The sequence below is a fragment of the Lepidochelys kempii genome, chromosome 10, assembly GCF_965140265.1.
Source record: "Lepidochelys kempii isolate rLepKem1 chromosome 10, rLepKem1.hap2, whole genome shotgun sequence".
In the NCBI taxonomy this organism is placed as follows: Eukaryota; Metazoa; Chordata; order Testudines; family Cheloniidae; genus Lepidochelys; species Lepidochelys kempii.
In genome coordinates, this window is record NC_133265.1 from 64245685 (window position 1) to 64271973 (window position 26289).

Consider the following 26289-nt stretch of genomic DNA (forward strand, 5'->3'; position numbering starts at 1 on the left):
CCCCAATAACTTATAGGGACAAAGACTCGATTGATTGTGTCACTGTGCATGCAACGTACTGGCACAAAACTCTGACTATTCTCTCAGGCTGTGAACGAAGCAGTTTGCCAGCAGAGAGTTCTGTCTCTGTCTCCTTGCCAAATTCCCTTTATCAGTGGACCCTATCCCCCCACCTAGAAATTACCCCACAGGTATGGCTCTGATATTCTCCCCAGTTTTACCCGACAAAATGCCTCATGGCTCCTGATCTGCCAACTCCAGGTCACTGGCTGATGCTATCATTTCTGCCCCCCAGTACCCTCCTCCACACAGTATCTTCCTCCCTACCACTCTCCAGAAAGACCCCCTGATCTGATTGCTATGCTCCTCCTTTGTATTTGTAAAAGGGAACCTTTTGTAGTTTTCCAGCATATTTTTTTTCTTCATTTTTAAAGGGCTCTCTTTGGTCAACTTGTTTTCCAAAAACAAACTGAAAATTAGGCTGGTTTTAAACTGGGTTTGTTTTGGTTTGACCATGTGTGGCTCAAACCCATTCACTGACTCGAGAAAAACTAGAGAAAATTAAAATTCACCACTTTCCAAGACAGCTCACATCTCAAATATAATTGCTCGTGTAAAGCATTAGATATTGTGCTATTCACTGATATTATAAAGATGCAGCTAATCTGCATAATACATTTAATAATATTTATTTGCATGCCAGTCCCACCCACTTCTCTTTCAAATTCCTATGTCTACTATTGCTCAAAAGTGCACATTAACCTGTAGCACAGTAATGTACAATGTCAGTCACTGTTCATTGCTTTTTGTACTGGAAAAGTCTTCTGTTTGTTAGTCACATTTGGGACCCTATCTTTGCTCTCATTGCAATTTTGCCTTCACATTCAGTGGGAGCAGGGTTAGGCCTTTTGTGCATAATCATTTTCACAGTGTAACCACTGGTGAGAGGTAGCAATTTAGCATTTGGCTTTGGAGAGTGGTTGTGAACTGATAGAAGATAAAAATGTGTTCCTGTTAGTTATCTTTCAAGGACAGAGTTAGTTTGCCCATAAGTAAAGTATCACACTTTTTTTTACCACTACTTTGGGGCTTCAGACAACTCCCATTAACTCAGTAGAAAGGCTCCCATTGACTTTAATCAGAACTGGCTCAGGAAATGTTGAAGAGAGCTTAATTGTTGTATGGAGCTAAAATGTCATGGTGAGAGTTACTTCGTAAATATCATTGATATAAAAACAGTGTAATAAAATTATTTAGTTGTACAGATATAAGAAGGACTGCCATTGACCAAAACACTTTTTACCTTTTTCTATTAATTGTTATGCTTAAAAAAAGGGGGGGGGAGTGTGAAGTGAAACTAAATCTGAAGTTTCAGAGTAACATCCGTGTTAGTCTGTATTTGCAAAAAGAAAAGGAGTACTTGTGGCACCTTAGAGACTAACCAATTTATTTGAGCATAAGCTTTCGTGAGCTACAGCTCACTTCATCGGATGCATACTGTGGAAACTGCAGAAGACATTATATACACAGAAACCATGAAACATTGTTTCATGTATTATTTCATGGTCTCTGTGTATATAATGTCTTCTGCAGTTTCCACAGTATGCATCCGATGAAGTGAGCTGTAGCTCATGAAAGCTTATGCTCAAATAAATTGGTTAGTCTCTAAGGTGCCACAAGTCCTCCTTTTCTTTTTGTAAATCTGAAGTGAAACTGTCCCATTGACTAAGTACAGGATGACTCTATTCTAGTCCAGAAATGAGAGATGGATTATTTGCCTGATTTTTAGTTTTTAAATCTGTTGTTTCTTTAAAACAATAACAACCTCTCCTCCCCAGGTGGTGGTGGTGGTGTGAGTGTGTGTGTGCCTAAATTAGGAGACTGACCAGAACACAGTAACAAAGAGTGCATCTGCAAACACAGATTTTCATTACTTGCATTATAGTTTTTATGTCAGGTTATCTTACTTACATATATATAAATGTCAAACAACAGCAATGATTTGCAGCCAAATGGAAAAGATTATTAAAGCAAGGGTGTTGCCTAAGTGCATTTTGAAGGGACATATGAATGACATCTGAGATATACTGGGCACTAACCAATCAACTATTGCAAGTGAGGGAGCTGTCTTGCCATTGTACGTAACACAGCAACAGACTTTGGGATCTAGTCCTCTGTTGTTGTGTGTGTAAAATTCCCATTAACCTTAATCAGAACTACATATGCACATCATAAGGTGACCAGATAGCAGTTCTCACTTCTGATAGAGATAATTTCCAGATCTTGCATGCTTCCTAAAATGAAAGCAGCCAAAAATGTCACTAGAAATAGCTCTTGTTTAAAAGTAAAATAAAAAAATTGTGTATATAGTCTTATGGAATTTGTGATGGAGTAGCCCCCATAACAGACCAGGACCACATAGTCATCAGCATAGGAATGTGATGTGAGTCATCAGCATAGGAATGATAGGTAAATTTGTGTTTGTGGATGAGATTACTAAGTGATAAGGTGTAGAGGGAGAAGAGAACTATGACCATAGACAGAGCCCTGCAGAACCCTCACAGAATGTTGGAGGGAGAATGTGGAGGAGCTTCTGAAAGACAGGTTGAGGGTGTGATTAGTGACTTAGGAGGAGAGCCAGGAGAGGACAGAGTCATGGAAGCCATGGGGCAGTAGTTGGTAAATGAGGTAAATGGTGGAGGGAGGATTACATATGAGAAACTAAAGCACGCTTGTATTGTAAGTGGAAAGCACAAGAGGAGAATAAGATTAAGGGTACGACTAAAGGAGGACATGAGGGAGGTCAAGAGACAGAATGGGGTCGCTGGAGCAAGAGAAGGAGTTAGAGGAGAAGAGCAGATGAGAAAAGTCTTTGTCTATAACATGGAAGAAGAGGGAGAGAGTTGTAGGAGGGAAGGGAAGGTTATATTTTGCCAGTTTTCTCTTTGAAGAAATCACTGAGATCCTGTACACAGAGAGAAGTGGAAGCAAGAGGAGGGGAGGGTTTGAGAAAGGAGTCAAAGATAGCAAAAAGTTGGTGGGGATTGCAAACATGCGATTCAGTTAGAGTGGAGAGTTGCATAGCTTGGAAGATGGCAGAACTGAAGGAGGAAAACACAAATTTGAAGTGGAAGAAGTCAGCCTGGTCCATGGGATTTCCACCAGGGATGCTTCACAGTGAAAGAGCAGGAGTAAACGAAGCAGATGTTGGAAGTGAACCAGGGCTGGTTGGCCCTTGAAAAGTGTGAAGGGTGGAGAAAAGTAAAGCATGAAGAAAATAAACACATGTCAGTGGAAGAAAGGGAAAGGAAAGCAGGGAGGAGAGGGTTGAGAGTGGAAGAAAAACCATCAGTGCTGGTAGGCTGGAAGTCACAAAAGGGCTGGATGAAGATGAGATCAAGGGGGCAGAAAAGTGATTCTGAAAGAAACAGATGATGGTCATACAAGTGGAACTCCACAACAGAGAAACCAGAGACCACCTAACTAAGGGAAACATAGCACATTAACAGAAAAAATATCTAGTTTCTACCAACAGGAGACAATGAAAGGTGAGATTATTGGAATCCACTTCTATGATACCAAAATTGTAAATGTAGGTTATTATGGGGGTATATTTTATTTAGTACCTATTGGCTACATGAAATTTCTTTTTGGACTGTTTTTTATGATTCTTCGTGAAACAAAGACTTATTAAGTTTAGTTGGCAGCTGTAAGGTAAGGTAGAAAAAAATAAGCTGTGCTTGTTTTTCTTAAAGCAGCCTTTGGCAGTTCTCCATCTTTTATTTCAAGCTGATGAGACTCAGAAACAATGATTACATTTACTGCCTCTGGAAACTTCTAAACCTCATTTTTAGATCCCATTTATTTTAATGAGAAATGTCGTGAAGTCCAGTTTGTGACCTAAATCAATACAGTTTAGTGAATTAAGTCGTCTTTCATGAAGTACAGTAATAGTGAACAACAAACCTTCTGCTGATGAGCTTGGCAAACTATAATAAATAAATATTACGCTAAATAAAGATTGGCACATTTAGTCTACACCATATGGGCCCCCTGTACAAATAATTCAGTGGTGGATAACACCTTTTATAGAGTGAAAATATCATCAGTATTTTTTATTGGAAGGAGTTTTTTGAGTCTTGGGTGTCCAATCCAAATATTTTTTTTTGTTCATTTCAAGTTACTTTTACTTTGCAGCCTCTGTTTCCTTTACTCCAAGGTAGTTAACAAGACCATAAACCATGGTTTATGCACAAAGAGCTTGCAATGATATATTTTTCTTAATAAAGAAATTGATTTCCTTTCATTTGTTTCAGAGGTTACTGACCAAAAGAATGTAACAGACTAACTCACTGAAAAACGTCTTTGCTCCATCTTCTGCATTATATCCATGTCTGTAGTCACAGTTGATGGTCTCCATCTCGGTGGCAGAGCTAGCAAGAACAGGTGAAGATACCTCCTTTGCCAGCATATGTGGCACTGCTATCATATGAGTACAACCAGGCTCCTGACTACCTGTTCAAACTTTATATTATGCCCTTCCTTTCCTGCTTTCCTTTTCTTCTCTTCTCTTTCCTGCAGGGATCTATGATGCAAGCTAACTCTTCTGTTGCCTTTCCACTCAACATAAGTCATATTCAAACAAATTCTTAAAATATGTTCTCACTTTACACATTATTGTCCGAGTCTATCCTCTTTGTGGTAGATTAGATAGAGTACCATCTTCATACCAAGACTAGACACATGTTTTCTCCTGTAATACCTGGCATTAAGGGAGACACAATGGAGGGTTATTTTGTTGAACTGTCTAGACCAGGGGTCAGCAACCTTTCAGAAGTGGTGTGCTGAGTCTTCATTTATTCACTTTAATTTAAGGTTTCACGTGCCAGTAATACATTTTAACGTTTTTTAGAAGGTCTTTCTCTATAAGTCTATATATTATATAACTAAACTATTGTCGTATGTAAAGTAAACAGGGTTTTCAAAATGTTTAAGAAGCTTCATTTAAAATTAAATTAAAATGCTGATCTTACACCACCGGCCCGCTGCCAGCCTGGGGTTCCGTTCACCTAGGCAGGCAGCAGGCTGAGCGGGACTTGCGACCAGGATCCTGGCTGGCAAGGGGCCAGCAGCCAGACCGGCAGCGGGCTGAGCGGGGCCGGCAGCCGGGACCCCAGACCAGCAGTGGGCTGAGCTGCTCAGCCCGCTGCCACTCAGCCTGCTGCCGGTCTGGGGTTCCATCCACCGGCTCCTGCCAGCCAGGGTCCTGGCTGCCGGCCCTGCCCAGCCCGCTGCTGGTCTGGGATCCCGGCCCTGCCCACATAGAGTGGGTACCTACCTTCTCCCTGGTTCTAGCCCATTCTCTTCCTCTCTCTCTGCACTGAGCTGAGGGTGGGAGTGCACTGAGCACAGGGCTGGGGGTGAAGGATCAGGCTGGGGGTTGGGGTGTAGGGTCTGGCCAGGAGCTAGAATGAGGGAGGGGGCTCAGGACTGGGGCAGGAGGTTTGGGTGTGGAGTGCTTAGCTGGGCAGCATTCATTTGGTGCGAGGGGTGCAGGTAGGAATGTGGGGCGGGGTGCAGGAACTCCCATTTGGTGCTCAGGGTGGGGGTGAGAATGTGGGGCGTGCAAGAGTCCGGGCATGGGGTGTGGTGGGGGGGCTGGGTATGTGTGTGGGGTGAGGGCAGAGGGCTGGGGGCATCTGAGGGAGGTGCAGAAGTCAGGGCATAGGGTGTGGGGGGTGCTGGAGTCAAGGCTGGGGTCGTGGCGGGGTACAGGGGTCAGGACAAAGGGTTGGGGCATGTGAGGGGGTGCTGGAGTCAAGGCTGGGGTTGTGGGAGGGGGATGCAGCGGTCAGGGCAGAGGGCTGGGGGTGTGGGCTAGGGTCGTGGGGGTGGTCCCAGCCCCCTTCCCAGAGAGGCTCATGGCAGGGGGCTGGCACTATGCCCTGATTCCATCCCCCTTCCCCAAGGCCCCGTCCCCACCTCTTCTCCGCCTCCTCCCCAGAGCACCCAGTGCGCTGCGGCTCCGCTTCTCTCCCTCCTCCCAAGGGCCATCAGCTGATCAGCGGCAGGGAAGGAGAGGAGGAGGGGCAGGAACCCAGCACGCTGGGGGAAGAGGCGGGGGAGGGGGAACTTGCCTGCCCTGCAGCAGCAGCCAGCAGGACCAAGCTTCTTCACCCTGCCCCCGCGTGTGGGGGAGCACAGAAGAGCGGGCTGGGGCGGGCAGGATTTTTAATGGCACGTTGCTGCCTGCCGGGATCCCGGCCTGGGTTCAGCAGCAGGCTGAGCGGGGCCGGCGGCTGGGATCCAGCAGGCAGCAGCGTGCCATTAAAAATCAGCTCCCGTGCCGTCTTTGGCACGCGTGCTATAGGTTGCCGACCCCTGGTCTAGACAAACAGCATAATTTTAATGCAGAAGTTATAAAGAGATTTTTGTCCATTGTAATGGACTGTTATAGGAATATCTAGTTGTTACTACTGTTAAAGTACACTACAATGTTCAATAAATTTATGCCCTAAAGAATGACAAACCAGTGCAATGAACTACCATCCATGTTGAGGATGATGCTCAAATATCACAAAAAGCATACATTGTAAGAAAAAAACTACGTCCTTGTGGGCGTGGGCCAATATATATTCTGTTATGACAGTAATGCTAGTAGGCAAAATACAAAGCTATGAGTGCAACATATTTTGTTACCATTCCAGCATTAACAACTGTTTGTCTTAAAATAAGTACTGTATTGGAGAGATTTGGAGAATTTGAACCAGCAAACACTTTGGTTTGAGAATCACTGGTTTCTCATCACAATGAGGGGTTTGCATTCATTTTTCTGTTCATATATAAATCATAATTAATAATATTGAATAATATTATTCAATAATAATAATCTCTGAATAATATTGAATTTTGTCTTCAGCCTCTGCAATTTAATTGATGATAAATTGTGACACTTTGGGCAGAATGAATGGAGGAGCAGCAGCTGCCTACCAGAGAGGAAAACTGATGATTTGGCACTCAGCAGATATCTTGTGGTCATCATGACTTTTATCTGCAGAATCATCAATTTTCTTCAAGGTCTGTTCCATTTCTTTGGCAGGAAGGCCTATTTCCAAGCAGTCTTGAGGATGAGTTCTTTATTATATTTCTCACTGCTTGAATTTCCTGTTCAACTGCTTACCTGTCAAAGCAGAGACAACCTGTAACTCTTGATGGTGGGGGAGGGGGCCCACAATTTAAAGGTTCAGGGGCATATGACTGACCCTCGCATTGCCTCTGGTCCCTTTTCCATCACTCCTGTGCCTCCCATACCCACTGCAAGCCGGCACCACTCCCCTCATAGCTCCTTCCCCACTTACTTCTCCCATTGCCTCCCTGATGCTGGCACAGCATGGGCTGGTGCAGACAGCTATTGCTGAGCAGGTAATTACAGCTATGGGCAAGGAAGGGATGGGACTCAACTCAGAGGGCTTTACCATGCCCCCTCTGGCAAAGATGTGCTACCAGCCCCATCTATCTTCCCTGCTCTGGGCGCCTCCTAGACGGAGCACTAGGTGCCAGGGCCTTTCCCATGCATGTCCCCCTCAGCGGGCTTAGCCCAACTCGCACCCTGGTAGAAGTTGGGGGGGCAGGGCACAAATCGCCTCTGTTTCAATGGTAAACTGGGAGTTGAAAAGCAATTCTTTATTGCCATGAGCTGTGAGCGTTTGAGTCTCTGAATATGTGCCAGCATCTACAGAGGATGCTATAAAGTTCTGGCTTTTATGAATTTCTAGGAAAATCCATAGCAAGCATTGTTTGCAATGACACAACGTTGATGGAAATTCCTTCTGGTGTTTCTCCTCCTGTCTCCAAGCCATTGGAGACTGCCCTTCATTTTTCTCCACAGGTGAGTCTATATAATTTTATATTTTCCTTCTTATCTATTGTTAAAGGTCGTATATTGACCATAACTCTGCTGTATGGTTTCATTATTCTGCTTTCAATCCCTCTTTAATAATTCTTTAGTTATTACAATAGGGTTGGATTTATTCACAGGTTTGTTATTCGTATCTTACGTAATTATTGGAATTTACTACCTGGTCATAAGAATCTTTTCTTCTGCCTTTTATCATGATAAGGAAAAAACTAACAATATGTTACTACACTGTCAAAATATACTTGTCCCAAATAAATAGGCAGTTGGAATTTTTAGAAGACTGATTGTCTAAATTTTAAAAGTAACAATAACTTATGTTTATATACTTCTTTTCATCTCAGAAATAGTCTGATACTAGGTGCAAACAACTCAGAAATTGGTTGTAGAAGAAATTCTATAAAGGTTTGACCAGCACAGAGAATTTTGAAATATTCCAGATGTTATTCTCTCTATATTTTATTTTCATTCCTTACTCCTGGGGGAATTCTGCGCCAATTTTTTTTAAAAATTCTGCGCACAATTTTTTAACATTCTGCAACATTCTGCATATTTTATTTGTCAAAATAACACCATATAATCAAAACAGTTTCAATTATTTTTGGTCATTTATTTCAAAATACCTGTCAGCAAGTATGCCCTGTAACTCCACTCCCATTCAGCCCCTGCCCTAGTCTGTTCTCCCACACTAGTCCTTATGAGCCCCTGTCTGACACCCCCCTGATCCCCCAGCGCCCACACTGTCTATCTCCGTATAGCCCCTATCTGCTGACCTGGCCTGACAGGCACTGCGAAGAAGGCAGGCTCTTTCTCTTCCCTAGCTGGCTGGGAGCTGCTGATGTGTTCTATTGCCACAGCCCCCTCTGGTGGGCAAAAGACAGAACCACAGGAGTTATTTTCTGCTGGGACCTGCTGCTGTTCTTGTGCCACCGCGCCCTGTGGTGGGCATAAGGCGGAACTGCAGCAACATTTCAGCAGAAGCTTTTTTCTGCGCAAAATTTTTTAAATATGCATGGCTTATTAATTATGTACATGCAGTCGTGCAGAATCCCCCCACCCCCAGAGTAATTCCTTAATGCGTGCTCCTGCACACACTTATTTGAGCAATTTTCTTCATTTGAGTAGTCCTACTGATTTCATGGGAATGATGTTACTCCTGTGCATATGTGTTGGTAGGATCAGGCTCTTAAACATTACAAACATTTTACAGAAATTATCATGCAGGTATCAGTCGCTCATAGTTCCATAAAAATGTTTGTTAATAGAGAACTAAAAGTCATAGATACATTAAAGCATAACATGTGGGGCATAGCCTGACTTAGCAGGTGAGCAAACGTGCTAATTTAATGTCTTTTGTTTTTGATAGTTCATCTCTTCCATTTATGACTGAGTGCCACTCATAGTTAAAACAATGTCAACAGGTAACAATGTGCCCAAAGCTTTGTAAGCTGAATTCTCTCTCTCTCTGCAAATTTGTCTGTATCATTCCTGTCATAATGGACACAAGCCCCAAATATACAGGCTGGCCCTCTGAATGATGATCTCCAGATTCTGGAGGAAATAATTTTGAAGGTGAACTAACTTGAAATAAAAATTGGGCTTTAGGATAACAAGATGGAGTGAAAGAACTCTCATACTAACAGTACTGAATCCAGAATAGATACCTTTGGGGATCTGTAAATGGGGAAAGAATAGATGTCACAAAATAGATGCAGAAGGAAGGGTGACAAAGTACTAAATTACAACTGAAATATTCAGGAATAAAGCCATATCTGTAGTTTATGATGATAAAATCTCTCTATATATGCAGTGTGCATACCATATATTATGGATCACCCATTAGAAATGAAAGGGCATATAGAGTGCCCAGCAGAAATCCATCTAGAAATCCAGGCGGTATAGAAACCATCTTCTGTAAATTGCCTGTTAGAGAGAAATATTTTCTCAAGTGAGTTTTTTCTGAACATGGACCTGTTATGCAGCCAAAAAGGCAAGAATTAATCCCAGTAAAGAACAGTTTCCAAGCATGTGTGTATGCACTCTCTTAGTCACAGATAGGCAGACAGAGATACACAATCCACCTTATTGTAACCAATCAATTTATGGAATGACAGACAAGAAAAGCCTGATTGTGCTAGGACTGTGAACATACAGAACAATTATTAGACACCATTATTAAAGATGTGGAGAAGAAAATGTAAAAATTCCATTTGACTTTATTAGCATCTCAATCACTTGTGATCCTTACTATTAGAAGAATTAATTGTAAATAGTTAGGTAGCACCATATTAGAAGTGTGAAGGTCTAAAGTTTTGTAAACCAAGACTGTGTTATCTGTGTGACTGAATATGTCTTTCTATTATATTATAATTAAACAGAAAGAGCTATGTTAATGTGGCATTAAAGTGCAGTTCTGTTCTGAAAGGTGACTGAAAACAGCACCTTTTTACTTGGCAGATCTGCTCCCTGCCTATATTCAGAGAGAAACATGCTTACTTTGGAGGACAGGGAGTCAGTATGATTTTCACTATTTTCAGGTCATACAGCCCTGGGTGAGAACTGGAATAACTTCTGTCTTGTATAACTGCGTAGCATTTCTAGGACTACCTTTACAGTCCTTTCTCTTCAACTTATGCCTTCAATGACCATGAAATCAACAAGATGGTAGTTATGTCATTGAGAACAGATTTTGAGGCTGGTGTGGTTGTCCAGGTATAAATGAGGGCAGCTGTAGCTCTACAGAATCTATGACTGGAGGTGATGCATGAGCCAGAAAGAACCTAGTTTGACTTTCATATACCAGATTTAGTCTGCAGGCCTGGCAATTAGAAAAACATTGTTTCCTTGTAAGCTAATTAGATCTGGACATTTACTGGGGGGAGAGTAATCATGGAATCACACAAGGCTGTTTTTACAAAGGCATTCTTCAAAATAGAACTGCATGTTAAAGTTGCATGGTTAAAATTACAGTCCAGAAATGCAAAAGCTGAAATTCCAACAGGAATAGGAAATACAGTGTATGGCAATGTGGCCAAGTTGGCATTGCTGCTGGAACTTGCATCTTGTGACTTTTTGTTGCTTTAAATGTTCAGCCTTATCATTGCATGAACATAGGTTCTCTACATTTAATCTCCCTGTTTTAAAAATAATAGGAAAAATAAATTTTCTTTGCATAATATTAATATTTAAATAGTTTCCATTGTATTGGGACAATTTGCAAATTTCAATGTAGCAGGTGTTACCAAACTCTGACTATACTTTTCCATGGGTCAGCAAGTGTCGTTGGTTGATATCAAAGGGGATTTCTGGTTAAGAAATAATGGTATTATTTTGTTCTGTATAATTATACAGTTAGCTAATGTGCGTTTTGTATGCTCATCCTCCTACAACATCTCTGGAAACAAATAGTAACAACCAGGGCCCAAACCTACACTCTTTGCTCACCCCAAACTCCCACTCATGTTTGTGAACATTTGGGGTGCATGTAGTATGGGGGGAGTCAGGCTCTGTTTTTTGTAATTCTCAAAACAAAAATACGGATTACAATAGTAATGGCCTTACAATAAATTGTTACAGAGAATGTGGTTGAATGTGTAATATATTAGGAGTTTTGCTTCAGCTTTTGAATATTTTTATTTAATTAAAAAATCTAATCATACTGACACATCCGTTGACATTGTTGTTGAATTTTGAAAAATATACAGAAGCAGCCCAGATTCTGATCTCACTTACACCACGATAAATCAAGCTTGACTCCTAGACCTAGTGTCAGATCAGAATGGGCCCCCCACTTTTAAAAATGAGCATTTTCTGGCCCATATTCTAAAATGTGGGGCGGGGAGAGGGAGGTTAGGCAGGCTTGTCAACAATTAAATTTGGGCCTGAGAAAACATTGCCCTTCATACCACAGAAGGACCAGTAGTCCTATAACCAGCTGGTATTTATGTAAATTCTTATTCATTGAAGCTTGAGTAGATGAAACAGAAAATAAACTGGGAGAAAATGTTAATTGAAAAACACTTTATGAGCTCTTACATAGTTTACAACTATGTAAAAACTACAGAACTGCATGTATTATTTTAATGAGTATGTTGTTTAAAAAAGGCACAATAGATGACTGTGGTAGTATTTTATCAAAATACAGGACTTGAAACAAGAAATACTCCCTTTTTTCTCTAACGGATGCGTAAATAGTCCAATAATTATCCACACAAATGATCACCAGGTATAGTTAATAAACATGTTGCAGAACAGTTTCCTTATGATTTTTTTAACACCTGCATTTTTCTTTCCTGTTAACAGAGTTGGGTATAGTAGATTAAAAAGAAGTGGTGGTTGAGCTGAGAGCTAGGAAGGAGCGGGAGAAGATTAATAATACCTAATAACTATGTTTTCCTTTTTTGTAGTATGCTGCATAGAAAATCAAATAAATAGTAATATATGATACTATGGAGAGACACTAAACTCTTCATAGTTTAGTTTCTCCACTAGTGAGTAATGCGATCACCCTAAAGTCATACTGACTAAGACCTTTATTCTACAGCATACTCCAAAAGTGGCATAGTGCAATCACTCTAAAATTGTCTTAATATGTTAGGTCTAGATGGATTACATGCCTGTTCAGGGTGTATAGAAAAGGGGGAGTAAGACAGCCCCTCCCCCCGATATTCACAGGTGGGTACCCAGATCTTGGGTCTGGGCAGACAGATGTGAGTGAGTGACGGTAGATACAAAAGGGTGAGGAACCTTGCATTGGGGGAATTTCCCTGGGGGGCTTTTCCATTCTCTGTGCTGCTTCTATATGCCACAGGTCAGAATCTGGCTCATGGCATGATGGATGCCCAGGGTGACAGTAGGTCAGGGACAGGAGCTGACTTATGATCTTTCAAATGATCCTAACTAAAATTTCCATACCTTATTTTTAGGTGCAGGCTTAAGTTTGAATTTAGTTTTGCCTGGAAACTTGTACTAGTAATAATAATTCACATTCTTACCCTGGTACGAGGGGGCAAAGTGGGTATATCCATGCCAAATTAAGGTGCCCATTCAAAATAACTGTTGCAAACACGGTGGGAATTATTTCAGCAACCACCTTGATTGAGCTCTCAATAGTGAAACTAGAGCCAGTACCTTGAATCGTGAGAGGTGAAACTGAGTGAAAGTAGTCCCCCTGCCCCTTAGCTCATAAGCTGAATTTAAGCACTGGCCACAGGGTATCTTTGATTTTTCAACATAATTATTTTATTTACTTCCAGGGCACACATTTCTAAACACAGCTGAATTTAGACAAAATTATTTTTTCCTAGCTGTGGAAGCAGAGCTATATTTTAATCTCCAAGAAAGGAAAAGAAATACACTGGTATTGTGGAAACTTAAACGATGCTTTTATAAAGCTGACTACCACTAACAGATGAGTATGTGACCTTTGAAGGCTGCATTTACCCAAATTAAAGAGCAAATGATGCACATCCAGATTTTCATGCAGTGTAATTTTGGATTGCTCTGGGATATTTAACTTTGGCAATAAGACTAAAGTTGATCAGCACAGCCAAGAAACAACAGTTCTTTCAGTTTTAACAGCAGGAGTGCTTTGTTGTGGGCAGATGATTTTAAAAAAAAATCTGTGGAGATGGGATTAATTTGGGGAGATGAAACCAGGTAAGGTGATGTCTAGTAAATCAAAGAGAGAGAGAATTATTTGAGTCTTGTAGATGAAGCAATATTTTTTCCTGTTGAAATACACAAACTAGATATGAATATATCGCCCCAGGTTTGAAGAACCTGTGTTCTCTAAAAAGATCTATTTTCATATTATGAGGTATTATTTAACATAAGCAATCATGAAAAAATAGAATATGTTAATGCTAGCCATATAACTCTTCATTGTGTGCAGCTGCACTGGAAGCTAGTATGTTAATGTTTAGAGTTATCAGAGATATTTTCCATTAGCTCTCTATTTAACAAATTATCAGTAATTGTGTATAATAGCCAATCTCCTCAAGTCTTAATGATCATGGATATACACAGTAAGAGATTAACATAAAATTAGCACTGATGCAGCTATTTAAGAATCTCAAAAGAGTTTGATATTCTAAATCAAGTAGGTTCCAACATGTATCGGAGCCTTGTCAAAACCTTCAGGCTGCTTGCGCTCAGACATGTTCCCCACACTGCACATCAATCTTTGTCCCTCCCTTTCCTCTTTGTCTACTACTTTGTACTAATATTCTGACTCCACAAAATAATTTATAAAGCTGTAGCGGCCATGTTCCCTGTTGAAACCTCTTGCACCCTCTCTGAGGCTTGTATCCTGCAAGTTGTTGAGTCCTTTCTGGGAAGGGCTGAGCATTTTCTTATCCCACTGACATGACATTCATAGATAGTGCTTGGTCTTTATTTCTTTTAAAACCTGAGTATCATAAAAAGACACACACAATTTGCTATTATAATTTGTTAGGCCTTTCACCCTGTAGGTCTGATTCTGCTCTACGTTACCTGGTGCTTATTATGTCTGGGTATCTTTCAATTAAAAAATAAATTAAACATTTTGTTACTGTTTGTTTCATGAGTCTAGTGCTTCACCTTGCCATTCTCTTGTCACAGCAGTATGCTAAATCATAACACTATCCTAAATCCTTCACTCTGGCTTTATTGTTGACAATCCATCCAACTCTATTATAGTTCCAACTTTTTTGAGACCCTTAACAGGGCTACCCATGAGCTCAGTAAAGAAAGGGAGGAAATCATCAGCAACCCTGTGAACAAAGGTGTTAGCAAAACAAAACATTACGAAGCTAATGCAAACCCTTCAAATGGTTCTGAAATGAATTCTGAATGTTTTCAGAACCAGAGTTTGGGCTGTTGTTTTTCTCTCAACCTTCACTCCCCCTCTACCCCCTTTAAGCTGGTTTATCTATCCCTACTGGGTAAAATTTACAGCTACTTGCAAAGCAGCAATTATCCTAATTACACTTCACCATTTAAAACCATCTTCTGGAAGATGATTTACAAGAATTACATAAAAGAGATCTATATATAATGACACACTTGCTTGTTTGGCCTGAAGCATTTTATGTTTTCCCGTTTAATCGGAATGCTTATGATGAGTAGAGAAGTTCTAATGAGTTTCTATATGACTCTTGCGCCTGAAGATGTATTCAGAAATGTACTTGGCTATTTTTTTCTCTCCAGCACAGCTGAGGGGGTCAAACAATCCTTTATTACTCTGACATACTATAAGGCATTTGTTATGGTATTCCTAAGATCACAATTGCTACCAGTGTGTCTGTTCATTTCCAGAAGCTGAGAAAGTTAAAATGGGCAAATAGTTAACTTACTCTAAAATATTATCAAGAGGAGCAGACACTTTTTGCCAATGTGTACCAATGTTTGAATGTTCTTCCCATACTAGAATTGGCAAAATTATGGAAATGAAAGTGCTGGAGTTTTCCACACTCCTTCATAAACACAATCAAATTCTATTTGGTTTATGAAGGATTGAAATTTGGGGACCAAATAAAAACAGCTGTTAAACTCTGGTGTTGAAGCCACCAATACTGAATTTGTGCCACAATTGTATCTCTTCATCAGAACAGTTGCTAATGCATGATGGGCAAGATATGGCAGTAATTTGATTTATGCCTCTTTGGAGTTTTGTAATAATTTATAAGGTCTCAGCTTTGTTCTTCGTGAATATATTGGAAAGATGGCTGCTGATGCTTTTGTACATGCATGCTCAGTAAACCAATAATCAAAAATAGCACAGTAATGAGAGCCATGAATCAGAGGGCTGAATCAAACCCAAAAAGTCCATATGAGTGTGACAGTATACCAGAAGATTTAGGTTAGAAACCCATTTTGAAAGACACTAATCCTAGCTAGACTAGTTTTACTGTGAAATAAACTTGGCTGTGTGTTTCAGCTTCTTTCCTAAAGCAATTTACTACAAAGTTCCCAAGGGGCAGTTGTTACTAATATATTTCTGGAGTACTGTACTTGCTACAGTGAGACAGTAAAATAAAAGAGCTAACCTTAAATGATTAACACTGACTCCAGAAATCTGATATGAAATAATTTAATATAGAATTCTCCTGATTGCACCATTTTTGTTTCCTATTTTATTATTACCATAAGCCATTAGTGTAGCATGTTAATGTTGTTAGTACATTTGCTGATTGTATAATGTACTTAACACTGATTATAGAACCATTCAGCAGCTATGCTTTTGAACATTTTAAGGAGGTACTGCTACGAGAATTATTGTAATGGGGTTCAGTATACTTGGGAATGTAGAAACTACTGAAGCTTATATTGGTTAGACCATTATAATAGAAAGCTTTGAAATGAAGGAGAAGAATAATTGAATCATCTACCATAATATTTTCTGCTTTCAAAATGTTCAGGGTATGATGATATGCAATTTAGTTTTACAAAACAGTTGAACACTCTCTTTTTATTTTAGATGTAACTGGATATACCAAGCCGTTCTGTTAGGCAAAACACCTTCCTCAAAGGCTTTAATGTATGTTGCTGCTAGCACTGGGGAATAACAGAAAATAAAAAAATGGCTGATGTTTTCTTAAAATACAATTTTCTTTCAAGCATATAATGTCCCAGTTTTTCCTTTTTCCCTTCAATAGTAAAACGGTATTACATCGTCACATAGCGCTGATCAGGATGTAAACATTTTATACTGTGCAGATTTCTGAACAGACATTTAAATAAATGTATGTACTGTACTAGAGTCTAGCTGCTGACATTGACCTATAGGTGAAAGGCTCCATATACACTGAGTCAAATCCAGTTCAGACTGATAGTGACCTAAAGTTATTGTATAATGGCTCTTCAGTGGCCTACATGAAATGTAGTTGTAGTCTCACTCCAATTCGTGGTGGGGAGGTGTCTCATCACCAAAGCTACCATCACAGTTCAGACTACTTGGTGTCTATGATAGCAATCACTGTAGAGATGTCAAGGTTTGAATGGGCCTGCAGAATACAAATGGTCTCTTCAGGTTATGTTTGGGAAGCTGTTGGCAGGGCAAAGTATAGACAAGATTGTGGTTTAGGTAAACAGAGGACATCAGTTTCCAGGGCAATCAGTGCTCCAGCTATCATGAACACTAAACTGATACAGAAAAGCTGTATGAAAATTATGGGGTTAATCCTGCAAAGCCTTATTCACAAGTAGGCTCATTTTTCTTACTGGGACTATTTGCTTAAGGACTGCTCATGTAACGGAGCGCAGGATTGGGACCTAAATTATTAATATTCAGTGTTGTTCAAGTCAAAGCTTGCTCTCAGAGACATAACAATCAACTTGTTTTCCAATTTCATGCTCTGTAGTCCAGTTTTGATGGTCAGACATAACCTCTGATTAGCAACTGATGGGAATTATCTGTGCTCAACAGGTCAAACACTTCCCTGTTTTGGAAAAATGGGTGAACAGTGAGGTGATGCAATTTGCAGATGACTCAATTATGTCGTGAAGTCAAGACTAAAGAAGACTGTGGGGAACTTCAGCTAGGTGAATGAATGGCACAATGGCAGATGAAATACAATGTTGGCTAATGCAAAATAGTGCACATTTGGAAGGAATCGTTTAAACCACATATTACAATCTTCTAAACTATAATGACCAAGAAAAATGGCCGGGATGTGTTTACAGAAAGTTCATTTTAAGGATCTTTACAATGGGCAGTGGTGGTTATAAAAGTTAACAAAATGAGATAAGTATAAAAACCAATTTTAAAAATAGTCTGAAAAAATGTCAGTATTAAAAAAAGGGATAAACTGGATGACCCTGGTAACTATAGTCCTTTCACTTTGACATTGATCCTAGGCAAAATAATGCAATGGCTGATAGACTTGATTAATCAAGAATTAAAGGAGGCTAATATAATTAATGCCTATTAACATGTGTTATGGAAAATAGGTCTTGTCACAATAATTTGATATTTTTGACTAGATTACAAGTTTGGTTAATAGGGTTAATGATGTTGAGGTAATATACTTCGACTTGGCACCACACAACATTTGATTCAGAAAATAGAACAATACAGAATCAACATGTCTGTCACAGTAAATGGATTAAGAACGGCCCTAAACTCTGCCCTCAACGGGACTAAGGTGTCTTAATCTGGTTGGAGGGAGGCATCTCCCTCTGCTAAGGATTCACAGCCATGACCCCTCTCCTGGAATAAAGTGCCTAAGATCTTTCTGGCAAAGAACAAAGAGGAGGTGATTGTGGTGGTTCCCCCGTTGTAACTTTTAGTCTAGTGGTTAGTGCATTTACCCAGGAAGTGGAAAACCTGTCTGTCTTTCTCCTTCTGTCTGATGTGGAGCAGGGACTTGAACTTTGGGTGTACCTTTCCTAGGAGAGTACACTCACCACTTGACAAAGAGGTATTCTGATGTAGTTCTCTGGCTTTCCTTTTGTTTCTGCTCCACTGTGTAAAACAGTAAAATATCAAGTAGGAGTAGAGAGGTTATATTACTTCTGTATTTAGCTGCTGCCATATGGTGTCCAGTTCTTGTGTCCACATATCAAGAAGGATGTTGAAAAAATGGAGTGGGTTCAGATGACAGCCATGAGGAAGATTACAGGATTGGAAAACATGCTTGCTAGTGAAAGACTCAAAAAGCTCAGTCCTTTAGCTCATCAAAGAGAAGGTAAAGGGGTTTCTTAATCGCTGTCTGTCAGTACCTACATGGGGAAGAGATATTTGATCATAGAAATCTCTTCAGTTTTGCAGACAAAAGTATAACAGGAACCAATAGCTGGAAGTTGCAGCTAAACAAATTCAAACTAAAAATAAGGCACACTTTTTAAACAGTGAGGGTAATTAATCATTGAAATAACTTACCAAGGGTTGTGGTGGATTCTCCATCACTGGAAATTTTTACATTGAGATTTTTTTTTTCTCTTAAAAGAAGTGCTTTAGTTCAGGCACAGCTTTTGAACTTAAAGCAGGAATTAATACAGGGATGTTCTAAGGCTTGTGCTATGCTGGAGGTCAGACTAAATGATTGAATTGGTTCCTTCTGGCCTTAAAATCTATTTATTACAATGCCATTATTCAAAATCGATGGTATGCCCTTACCTGGAATGCTGTGTTCAGCTCTGATCACTCCTTCTAAAAAATTATAGCAGAATAACAAGAACTTCTGGGAGGGAATTCACTGCCACAAGTTATCATTGTGGCAAAAAGTTTAGTAGGATTTAAAAATGGATTAGATATTTCTTTGTAAAATGAAAACACCTATGTTTACAATAAACAGGATAAAACATTTTTATAAGAAATTTAAACTCTATAGCTTTAGGGCATAAGCCAACCACTAACTGAAGGTGGTTAGAAAGAAACTTCTGTATAGGCCAGTTATTCCATTATGTGTTTCTCTCTTCTTCTCTGAGGTGTCTGGACTTGGCCTCTGAGGTAAGTAGTGTAACAGAGAGATGAAACACTGTTCTCAATTGCTGTTTGTAAAACTCTCCTAGTCTGTAGGAGACACATTGGTGCAATAGTGTTTACGCTGTTGAAAAACACATTCTGTTTGGTGCAAATATTAATTATAAGGTTATGCTTTTAGAAACAAAAGTTCTGAAAAAGAAGTCAAATCTAAGCCTGTATTCTTCAGTGTAGGAATTATCAACACAACCAAAAATACACCTAAGGCAACTCACATTTCCACTGGATTGTAAGATCTCTGGCTGTGGGGTTTAGTGTTTCTATTACTGATCATTGTAGAAACACTGTAGCAAAAAATAACTTCATTTGCAAATAAAATACGTTCACTGTGAAGTCAAGGGAGCCAGCTAGTCTGGATCTTATGAAGAAGAAACACCCTCCACCCCCCATCGTTCTGAAAAATTCCACAGTAAAACATTCTCCTTGTTCCTAGACTTTGCCATCCAGTTATATATATGTATTTTGAAAAAACAGCAAAATCTCTCGGGAGACAAATGTGCACTGTAGAAACACTGTTTAAACTTCTAACTTCAGAAATATTTATCAGATAGGATGGGAAAAAGGTTTAAAGCTTTGCTGTATTCTCCCTCCTTCCAAACTAATCCCTAGTTTTCAGAAGAGTCAGTCACAGTGAATAAGTTTGGTTAGTGTTTAAAATATATTCTCTGCTGATCTGGCTTCTTTGCCTGGCCTGAGCAGTAGAAAGGGACTAGAACTTAACTGAAGCTGTGAAGCTGCAAATTCCACTGGCCAAGAGGAACTCTCAGCTGGCACCTGTGCCACCTCTTCCCGATATTCCCCCACCCTGGCATATGAGGCATGTCTGGGAGAAGAGATGGGGCATAACTCCCTACTGCCAGTTCACAGCTGACATTGGATCCCTTATGGACCATAGCCTGATACCTTATACCAGACTAGCCATGTGGGCCAGAGCCTCCTGAGAATCAAACAGTAGCAACTGACTCCCTGACCAGCCCCCACTGTCCTGCACCTTTTCAATCTTGGTGCAGGAAGATTTCTAATTTAATAACTGTAACATAGTGGGTTTCCATCTCCCCAGCTAGCTTTTCTTCCCTCTTGAAGAATAGATAATTTCATACTTCATCAAGTAGTGGGCAGTTGCAGCAGCAAACAGGCTTGTCTGCCAACAGCCATGGGCTGTGGGGACAAGTTAATAAATGTCTGTGCTTTCAAGAAGCCAAACTTTAAGCTACGTCACCCCAACTCCATCCTTTCTGAAGCCCACCTCTCCATTTTCATACCTATAGTTTGTCACAGATGTCATCTCTTAGTGCTGCATGTTGGTAGAAGCGCAGTATCTAACTTCTTTAAAACAACCATTTGCAGCGTTTATATTTATCATAGTCACTGCTAGTCTGCCAGACCCCACTCTGCTGAATTAGCACTCCTGGAAGCAATTCCTCCTGTCAATCAATTGACAGGAGGAATTGCTTCCAGGAGTGCTGATTAAGCAACATAAGGCACCCACAGCCTATAGGTTCAGCTGAATAAAATTGCAGTACAAGAATATATTTTTTTTAAAGAACAGGGGTTTTATTCTTTAAATGAGGGACAGAAGAGGGAGAGAAGAGCACCAAAAAGGATGGAAGAGTACAAAGCACAATGAGAGCAAGACAGAAAAGGTGAAGGAGAGTTGATCCATTTTTTTTTCTCTCTCCCTTTTTTTTTGTCTTCTGGCGCTGCCCCTTTGTTTCAGAGGCAGCATGTTCTTCTTTTCCTCAGAACTGTCTCATTAATTAGTATTGTTGCCTCTTCTTCCACACCAGTGTCACTCCTCTGCCATGTGTGTGGTAGCAGAATTCTGAGGCCTTGTAGCTTGGTTTCCTAGGGAAAGAGAAATCAGTAATGTGGAATCTAGGTATATTCTAAGTGTAACTTTCTTTATTTACACATCAGTCTTGGCAGAGAGGGAGTCACAATAATCCCCCAAGCACTCCCCTCTTCTAGAAATCTCAGCCCACACACCAATGCCTGGTTCCTAGGAAACTACTCTGTCTCTAGAATTGCCTGAAAAATATCGAAAATAAGGCATAGAACAAACTGTTATATGCCTCAGCGTCTCTCAGAGGACCACTGCATAACACAGCTAACAACAACACAGCATTTCTTCAAAGACTATAAACTTGCTTGTGCAAGAAAAGCATTTGTAAATCTGTGTGTAACAGCACCATATGGCGACTCTTGCCATAACTGTATTATTTATTATTATTTCTTGAATGCTCACAGTGTACTTAGTGCCGTGCAAAGCACAGACAAAATTATGGACCCTTTGCTAAGGAAATTGTAATTGAAATCACTCAATATTAGGGTGGAACCGCCACTCTCAATCTATGTAGCTTCACACAGGCAGCTATGTAATTTGTGCATTAATGGCCCGATACCATGAAGCGCACTCTGCTTCATGCAAGGTGCTGAGCACCACAAATGTATACCTGACAACTCATCCGCAAATTATGATCCTCATCCCCATGTTTATAGAAAGCATTTTATCACCCACATTTAGCTGCAAGCCATAGGTTCTCAAAGACTTTGAAGTGCTGTTCAGTATTAGCACTGGCCTGCAACCAGGAAAGCCCTCAGAGAGGAGAGCAGGATAGGAATTCCCAGTAAGGGAGGGCGGTGGGGCTGTGCAAGCAAAAGAGACAGGGCCTGCACTCTGAGAGGGTGTTGCTGTTGAGCTCCAAGTGTGAATCGGACAAACATACCAGAGTTCTCATCAGGCAAAGACTGGGAGATGCAACAACCAGGAGAACATGCCTGTTCTTAGCCCCCTGTATTCTCAGTATTTATATAGGATTAGCCCCTCATGAGCCAGACAGTGAGAAGTGGTGGGGGCACTTTTTCAGCAGTATAGTGGGCTGGGTAGGTGAGAGGTGACCATAATCTGGCCCCTAGTTGTCTCTGTGGGGTGCGTGGGGTATAATGGGCTTGCAGACATCTTTTGCAGTGCAGTTCATTTCAAGATATGGGGTATATGGGATTGGGAACTTATGTTTGTCTTTGGGACAGTGTTGAGGTGGGAGGAGGGCTAGTGTGCAGAAAAGGGGGAAGATGACCAGGTCTGTCTTGATTGATTTTTGAAGGTCTAGTGAGGACATCCAACACTTCTATTAAATTGAGAGTTTGAAAGCCAAGAGTTTCAGTTCTTTGGAGATTCTAAACTCTGTGGGACTCAAGCCTGAAAGTAAACTGCAGAGCTGCAGTGAAGCTGCATTCCTGTTGAATTTAGAAGATCATGTCCTGCAGAGTTCAGTAGCTCTGCAAGGCTGAAGTGGTGAAGTTCCCATCTAGCAGCGCTTCAGTCAATGTGAACACAAGGGCCATAACGACCACCTTTAGTTGAGTTAATGTGAGTTTGGAAAACCAGAGTTGTATTGTGCTTCAAAAAGAGGGTGTTATGCAGCATGAGCAAGTAAGGAATGCCTCCTCCCTGAATGAAGGCTGAGAATATTTCAGATTGTCTTATTTCCATTTTTATTAAGGTAGTACCATTTCCAGATTTATATTTGCAGTAATCTGGACCCAGAGTGGCAAAAAAGTATATACCTCTCTCCTCTAACAATTACAAGTGACCCCTTTTTCATAACACTCTGTACTATGACTACAGTATTTTTCCATGGAACAAAGTTTATTTAGTCTTGTAAATTTAAAATCTCTCTTCAAATATAAGTCTGTGAATAGTATTTATGCATAAAAATATCAGGGATGTTTCTCAGCCTTTGGATAAGAAAGAAGTGATACCAACTTCCTGGTTCCTACCCTAAGGGCAATATGTGTCACCCTTACTTTCCACCCAGGAGCCAGGTTGCTTAGGATCAGGCCCCCAAACCAGGTGGTGATATTGAATGATAGATGGATCAAAGTGGAAAGCCTGAGGCCTCCTTATTCTTTCCCTGCACCATGTCAGCTAGTGGGTAAACATTAATTTTCATTAAGTGTACTGCTGCAAATCTGACTAATACTATTCTTAAATGTTCCAATAAAGCCCTTTGTCTTTCAGGTGTCTCCCATAATCCCATATCACTGATGCGTTTAGACGGTGACAAACAGCAAACTGTATCTGACTACCATTTTCTCTGTCTCTTTCTCTATCTCCTCCCCCTCCCTTTACCTCACTGATATGCATAATGTAGCAGTCCCTGGTTAAGCATCCTGTACAAATTGTGTTTCGTTTTCAAATAAAAAAGAGAGCTGGTGGTTGGTCGGATTTAGTTTATATCACCCAACCTATGCGTCTTGGTCACTAATGTTCCAAAACTGGAATCTGTTATTCAACAGTCTCAACCCAAAGCACTGAATTTTGATGATCATGATCAAGTGGAACGTGGGGTCTGAACCAGGAGGCCCCTCCACACACACCCCTTTTTTTTTTTTTTGCTTTACAACATGAAAAAAACAGTATCATTTTGCAAAACCAAACCTTTATTTCTTTCACACAGCTTAAGGTGAGCTATTTGATTTATCTTCCATCTGTTCTGCCTATGCATGTCGAGTATCTTTAATAAATGTGCCATTTCCCCCAACAAGCATTACTTCTAGGTAAGCTAACCTAACATCCCATTCTCCATCTTTTGTTCCCCTGTCCACATGCCGTTCCAATACATTGGTGGTGTCTTTCTGCTTCGCAGTCCACTCATTAGAGTTTATTTCCCTTATAGCCCCTTGTACTGCAATGTTAGTAATAACCCAGGTGCTTTACATAGCCTCTTGTAGTTTCAAACTTTCCATGTTGCTGCAGAGTTGACACCTTCTTCCATCTCTTGTGTGGATATTCTCTTCCCTACTTTGCTTCCCTTTCGTTCAACCTTTGCAGTTGGCAATATATGAATGACAAAGGAGCAGGATTGTATTAAGACATTTCTGTATACAGTTCTTGTATTTTTCTGCTTCTCAGCTGGAGAAAAATGCTTGAAAGTGACATGGATTTGTTGCTTTAAGCAGTGTCCCAGGTACCAAGAAAACACTTGTGTAGTCACTGATTAGTTCCTACTAAGGTAATTGAATTTGGATTTGTAGAAAATTTAGAGGGCTTTCAAGAATGGTAGTTGGTATTAAATTACTTTGAACATTTAGGAATCCAAACTAGTGCAGCTGTCCATTCTTCATTATGAAAAACCTCCATAAGCAGTACAGCATCTGAGAGGAGCTATTTCGTGAAAAACCATTAGAGGAAACTGATTTTCTAATGCAATTTCCACTAATTTCTTAGCTGCTGGGCAGAAGAATAACTGGAACTAAATTTCTGTGCAATCATACTTAGAATCTGAAGTCTGCAGCTACTGCAAGCAAGTAACTTAAGAACATTTATTAATAAATGCTATTTTGTTTTTTGCCCAACAAAATAAATGCTTTGACTTAACAAAGAGAAGGGTTCAGTTCAGATTGTGGGGGGAGGGTGTGAGAGAGAGGGATACTGTTTAGTTTGAAACAAAGAATTAGTGGCTTGTGAAGGCTCACTGGATTCCTTTAATTATTAAAATGGTTCTTCTGCTGTTCTGTAATATTCCCAGGATCTTTTAATGTACAGGACACGCTGTCTAAAGCTTGATTCCTTTTCCCAATCTTTTAGGCTTTCAGCCATAAGGGGGAGGATTAAGTGAACATGCAAAAGTACACAAGAAATAAAGAGATTATGATAATTCCCCTCTTTCTTCACAGAAAAGTGCATGTGTACACATTCTGTCCACCTCTTCAGTTTGTGCTTATCCTTACTTACATGAAGGGAGAAGTGGGGACATGGAAAGTATATCAAAAAATGGGCCAATCCTTTATTCTGTTTCACAGTACCGAGGAGATAAATGTGCGTGACTCATGTGAAATTTGTCTAGGGGAGTGATAGCTACATTGTCCTTTCTCTTTCTGAGCCAAAAACTCCCTTGTGACAATGTGCATTTGGGGCTCTATGAAAATCTGGGTACGTGACTAACAGTATGAAGGGGCCTGGCAGACAGAGGGAACAAATGCTAGTAGGCAAAACATTCTCCTGAGAATACAGCACAGTTTGGGGAGCAGTTCCCTGCCTAAGTTAATACTGGTCTTTGCAGCATAAATTCCATTTTACTTTCTCTCTAATGAACAAGTGTATAGGCAAGACACAAGGACCAAGAGCAGCCAGGCCACCGAAGCAGCTGTTTTGCCAGAAAAGAGGAGGGAGCCCAAGGCAGTACACTGAGGGCTAGGCCAAGCACTTTAGAGCCTAGACAGTAGAAGAACACATTATGCCTTCTGTGAAGGCCAATATTATTCTATTAATTTTTCCTCTTCCACACACGTCTTGGGCAGAATGTCATTCCGCTCTCCAATATTTCTAAGATAGTGGATTTGAAAGGGAATGTGGGAATGGTCAAGCATAAGTCAAGGGGCATGAGCAGCATTGAGAGGTGTCACATGCTGCTTTGCAGTATAAAATGGTTCATCACTAGACGTGCAGTGAAGAATCATGCTCATAGATTAAACAAAGGCACCTGATGGCAGCATGTTAGAACTTAATTGTCTTGATGTTGTCCTGTAGGTTAGTATCTTAAGGTAAATTTTCCAAGCATTGCAAAGAGCCTAACTACACATACCATTTAAGTCAATGGGAGCCACAGAGCTAAAACCCCATGCAATGCTTTGAAAATGTATCTCTTGGGTGTTAATTCCATCATCTAAAATATATAGGATAATGGAAAGTTACTGTATGAATACAAAGTTTTAAGTCCCTCTAGGGTCTCTGCCAACAGCATAAACCATGAGAGTATATATCAAGTTGTTTATGAACAGAAGCAGAGTCCCAAGAGTGATATACAGCTATAAATTCACTCCAGTCTATGGCTGTCTATTGTTATTTGTAATAGAGAGAGCGTGAGAGCGAGAGCGAGAGCAGTTTTCACTTAATATTACCTCC

At 40.3% G+C, this 26289-nt stretch overlaps 1 protein-coding gene across 22 annotated transcripts in view; it reads left to right on the forward strand.

Annotated features, from left to right (window-relative positions):
• SEMA6D (semaphorin 6D) overlaps nt 1-26289 on the forward strand; it is a 281482-nt gene that overhangs the window by 39964 nt on the left and 215229 nt on the right. For 2 of the 22 annotated variants that reach the window (XM_073303916.1, XM_073303919.1), the window contains exons 2-3: nt 4317-4446; nt 7776-7888. The exons of 18 other annotated variants lie outside the window; for them this stretch is intronic. The gene's annotated coding sequence lies outside the window, so the exon portion shown is untranslated. The remainder of the gene's footprint in view (nt 1-4316; nt 4447-7775; nt 7889-26289) is intronic. 2 more of the 22 variants (XM_073303918.1, XM_073303920.1) reach the window with 1 other exon arrangement.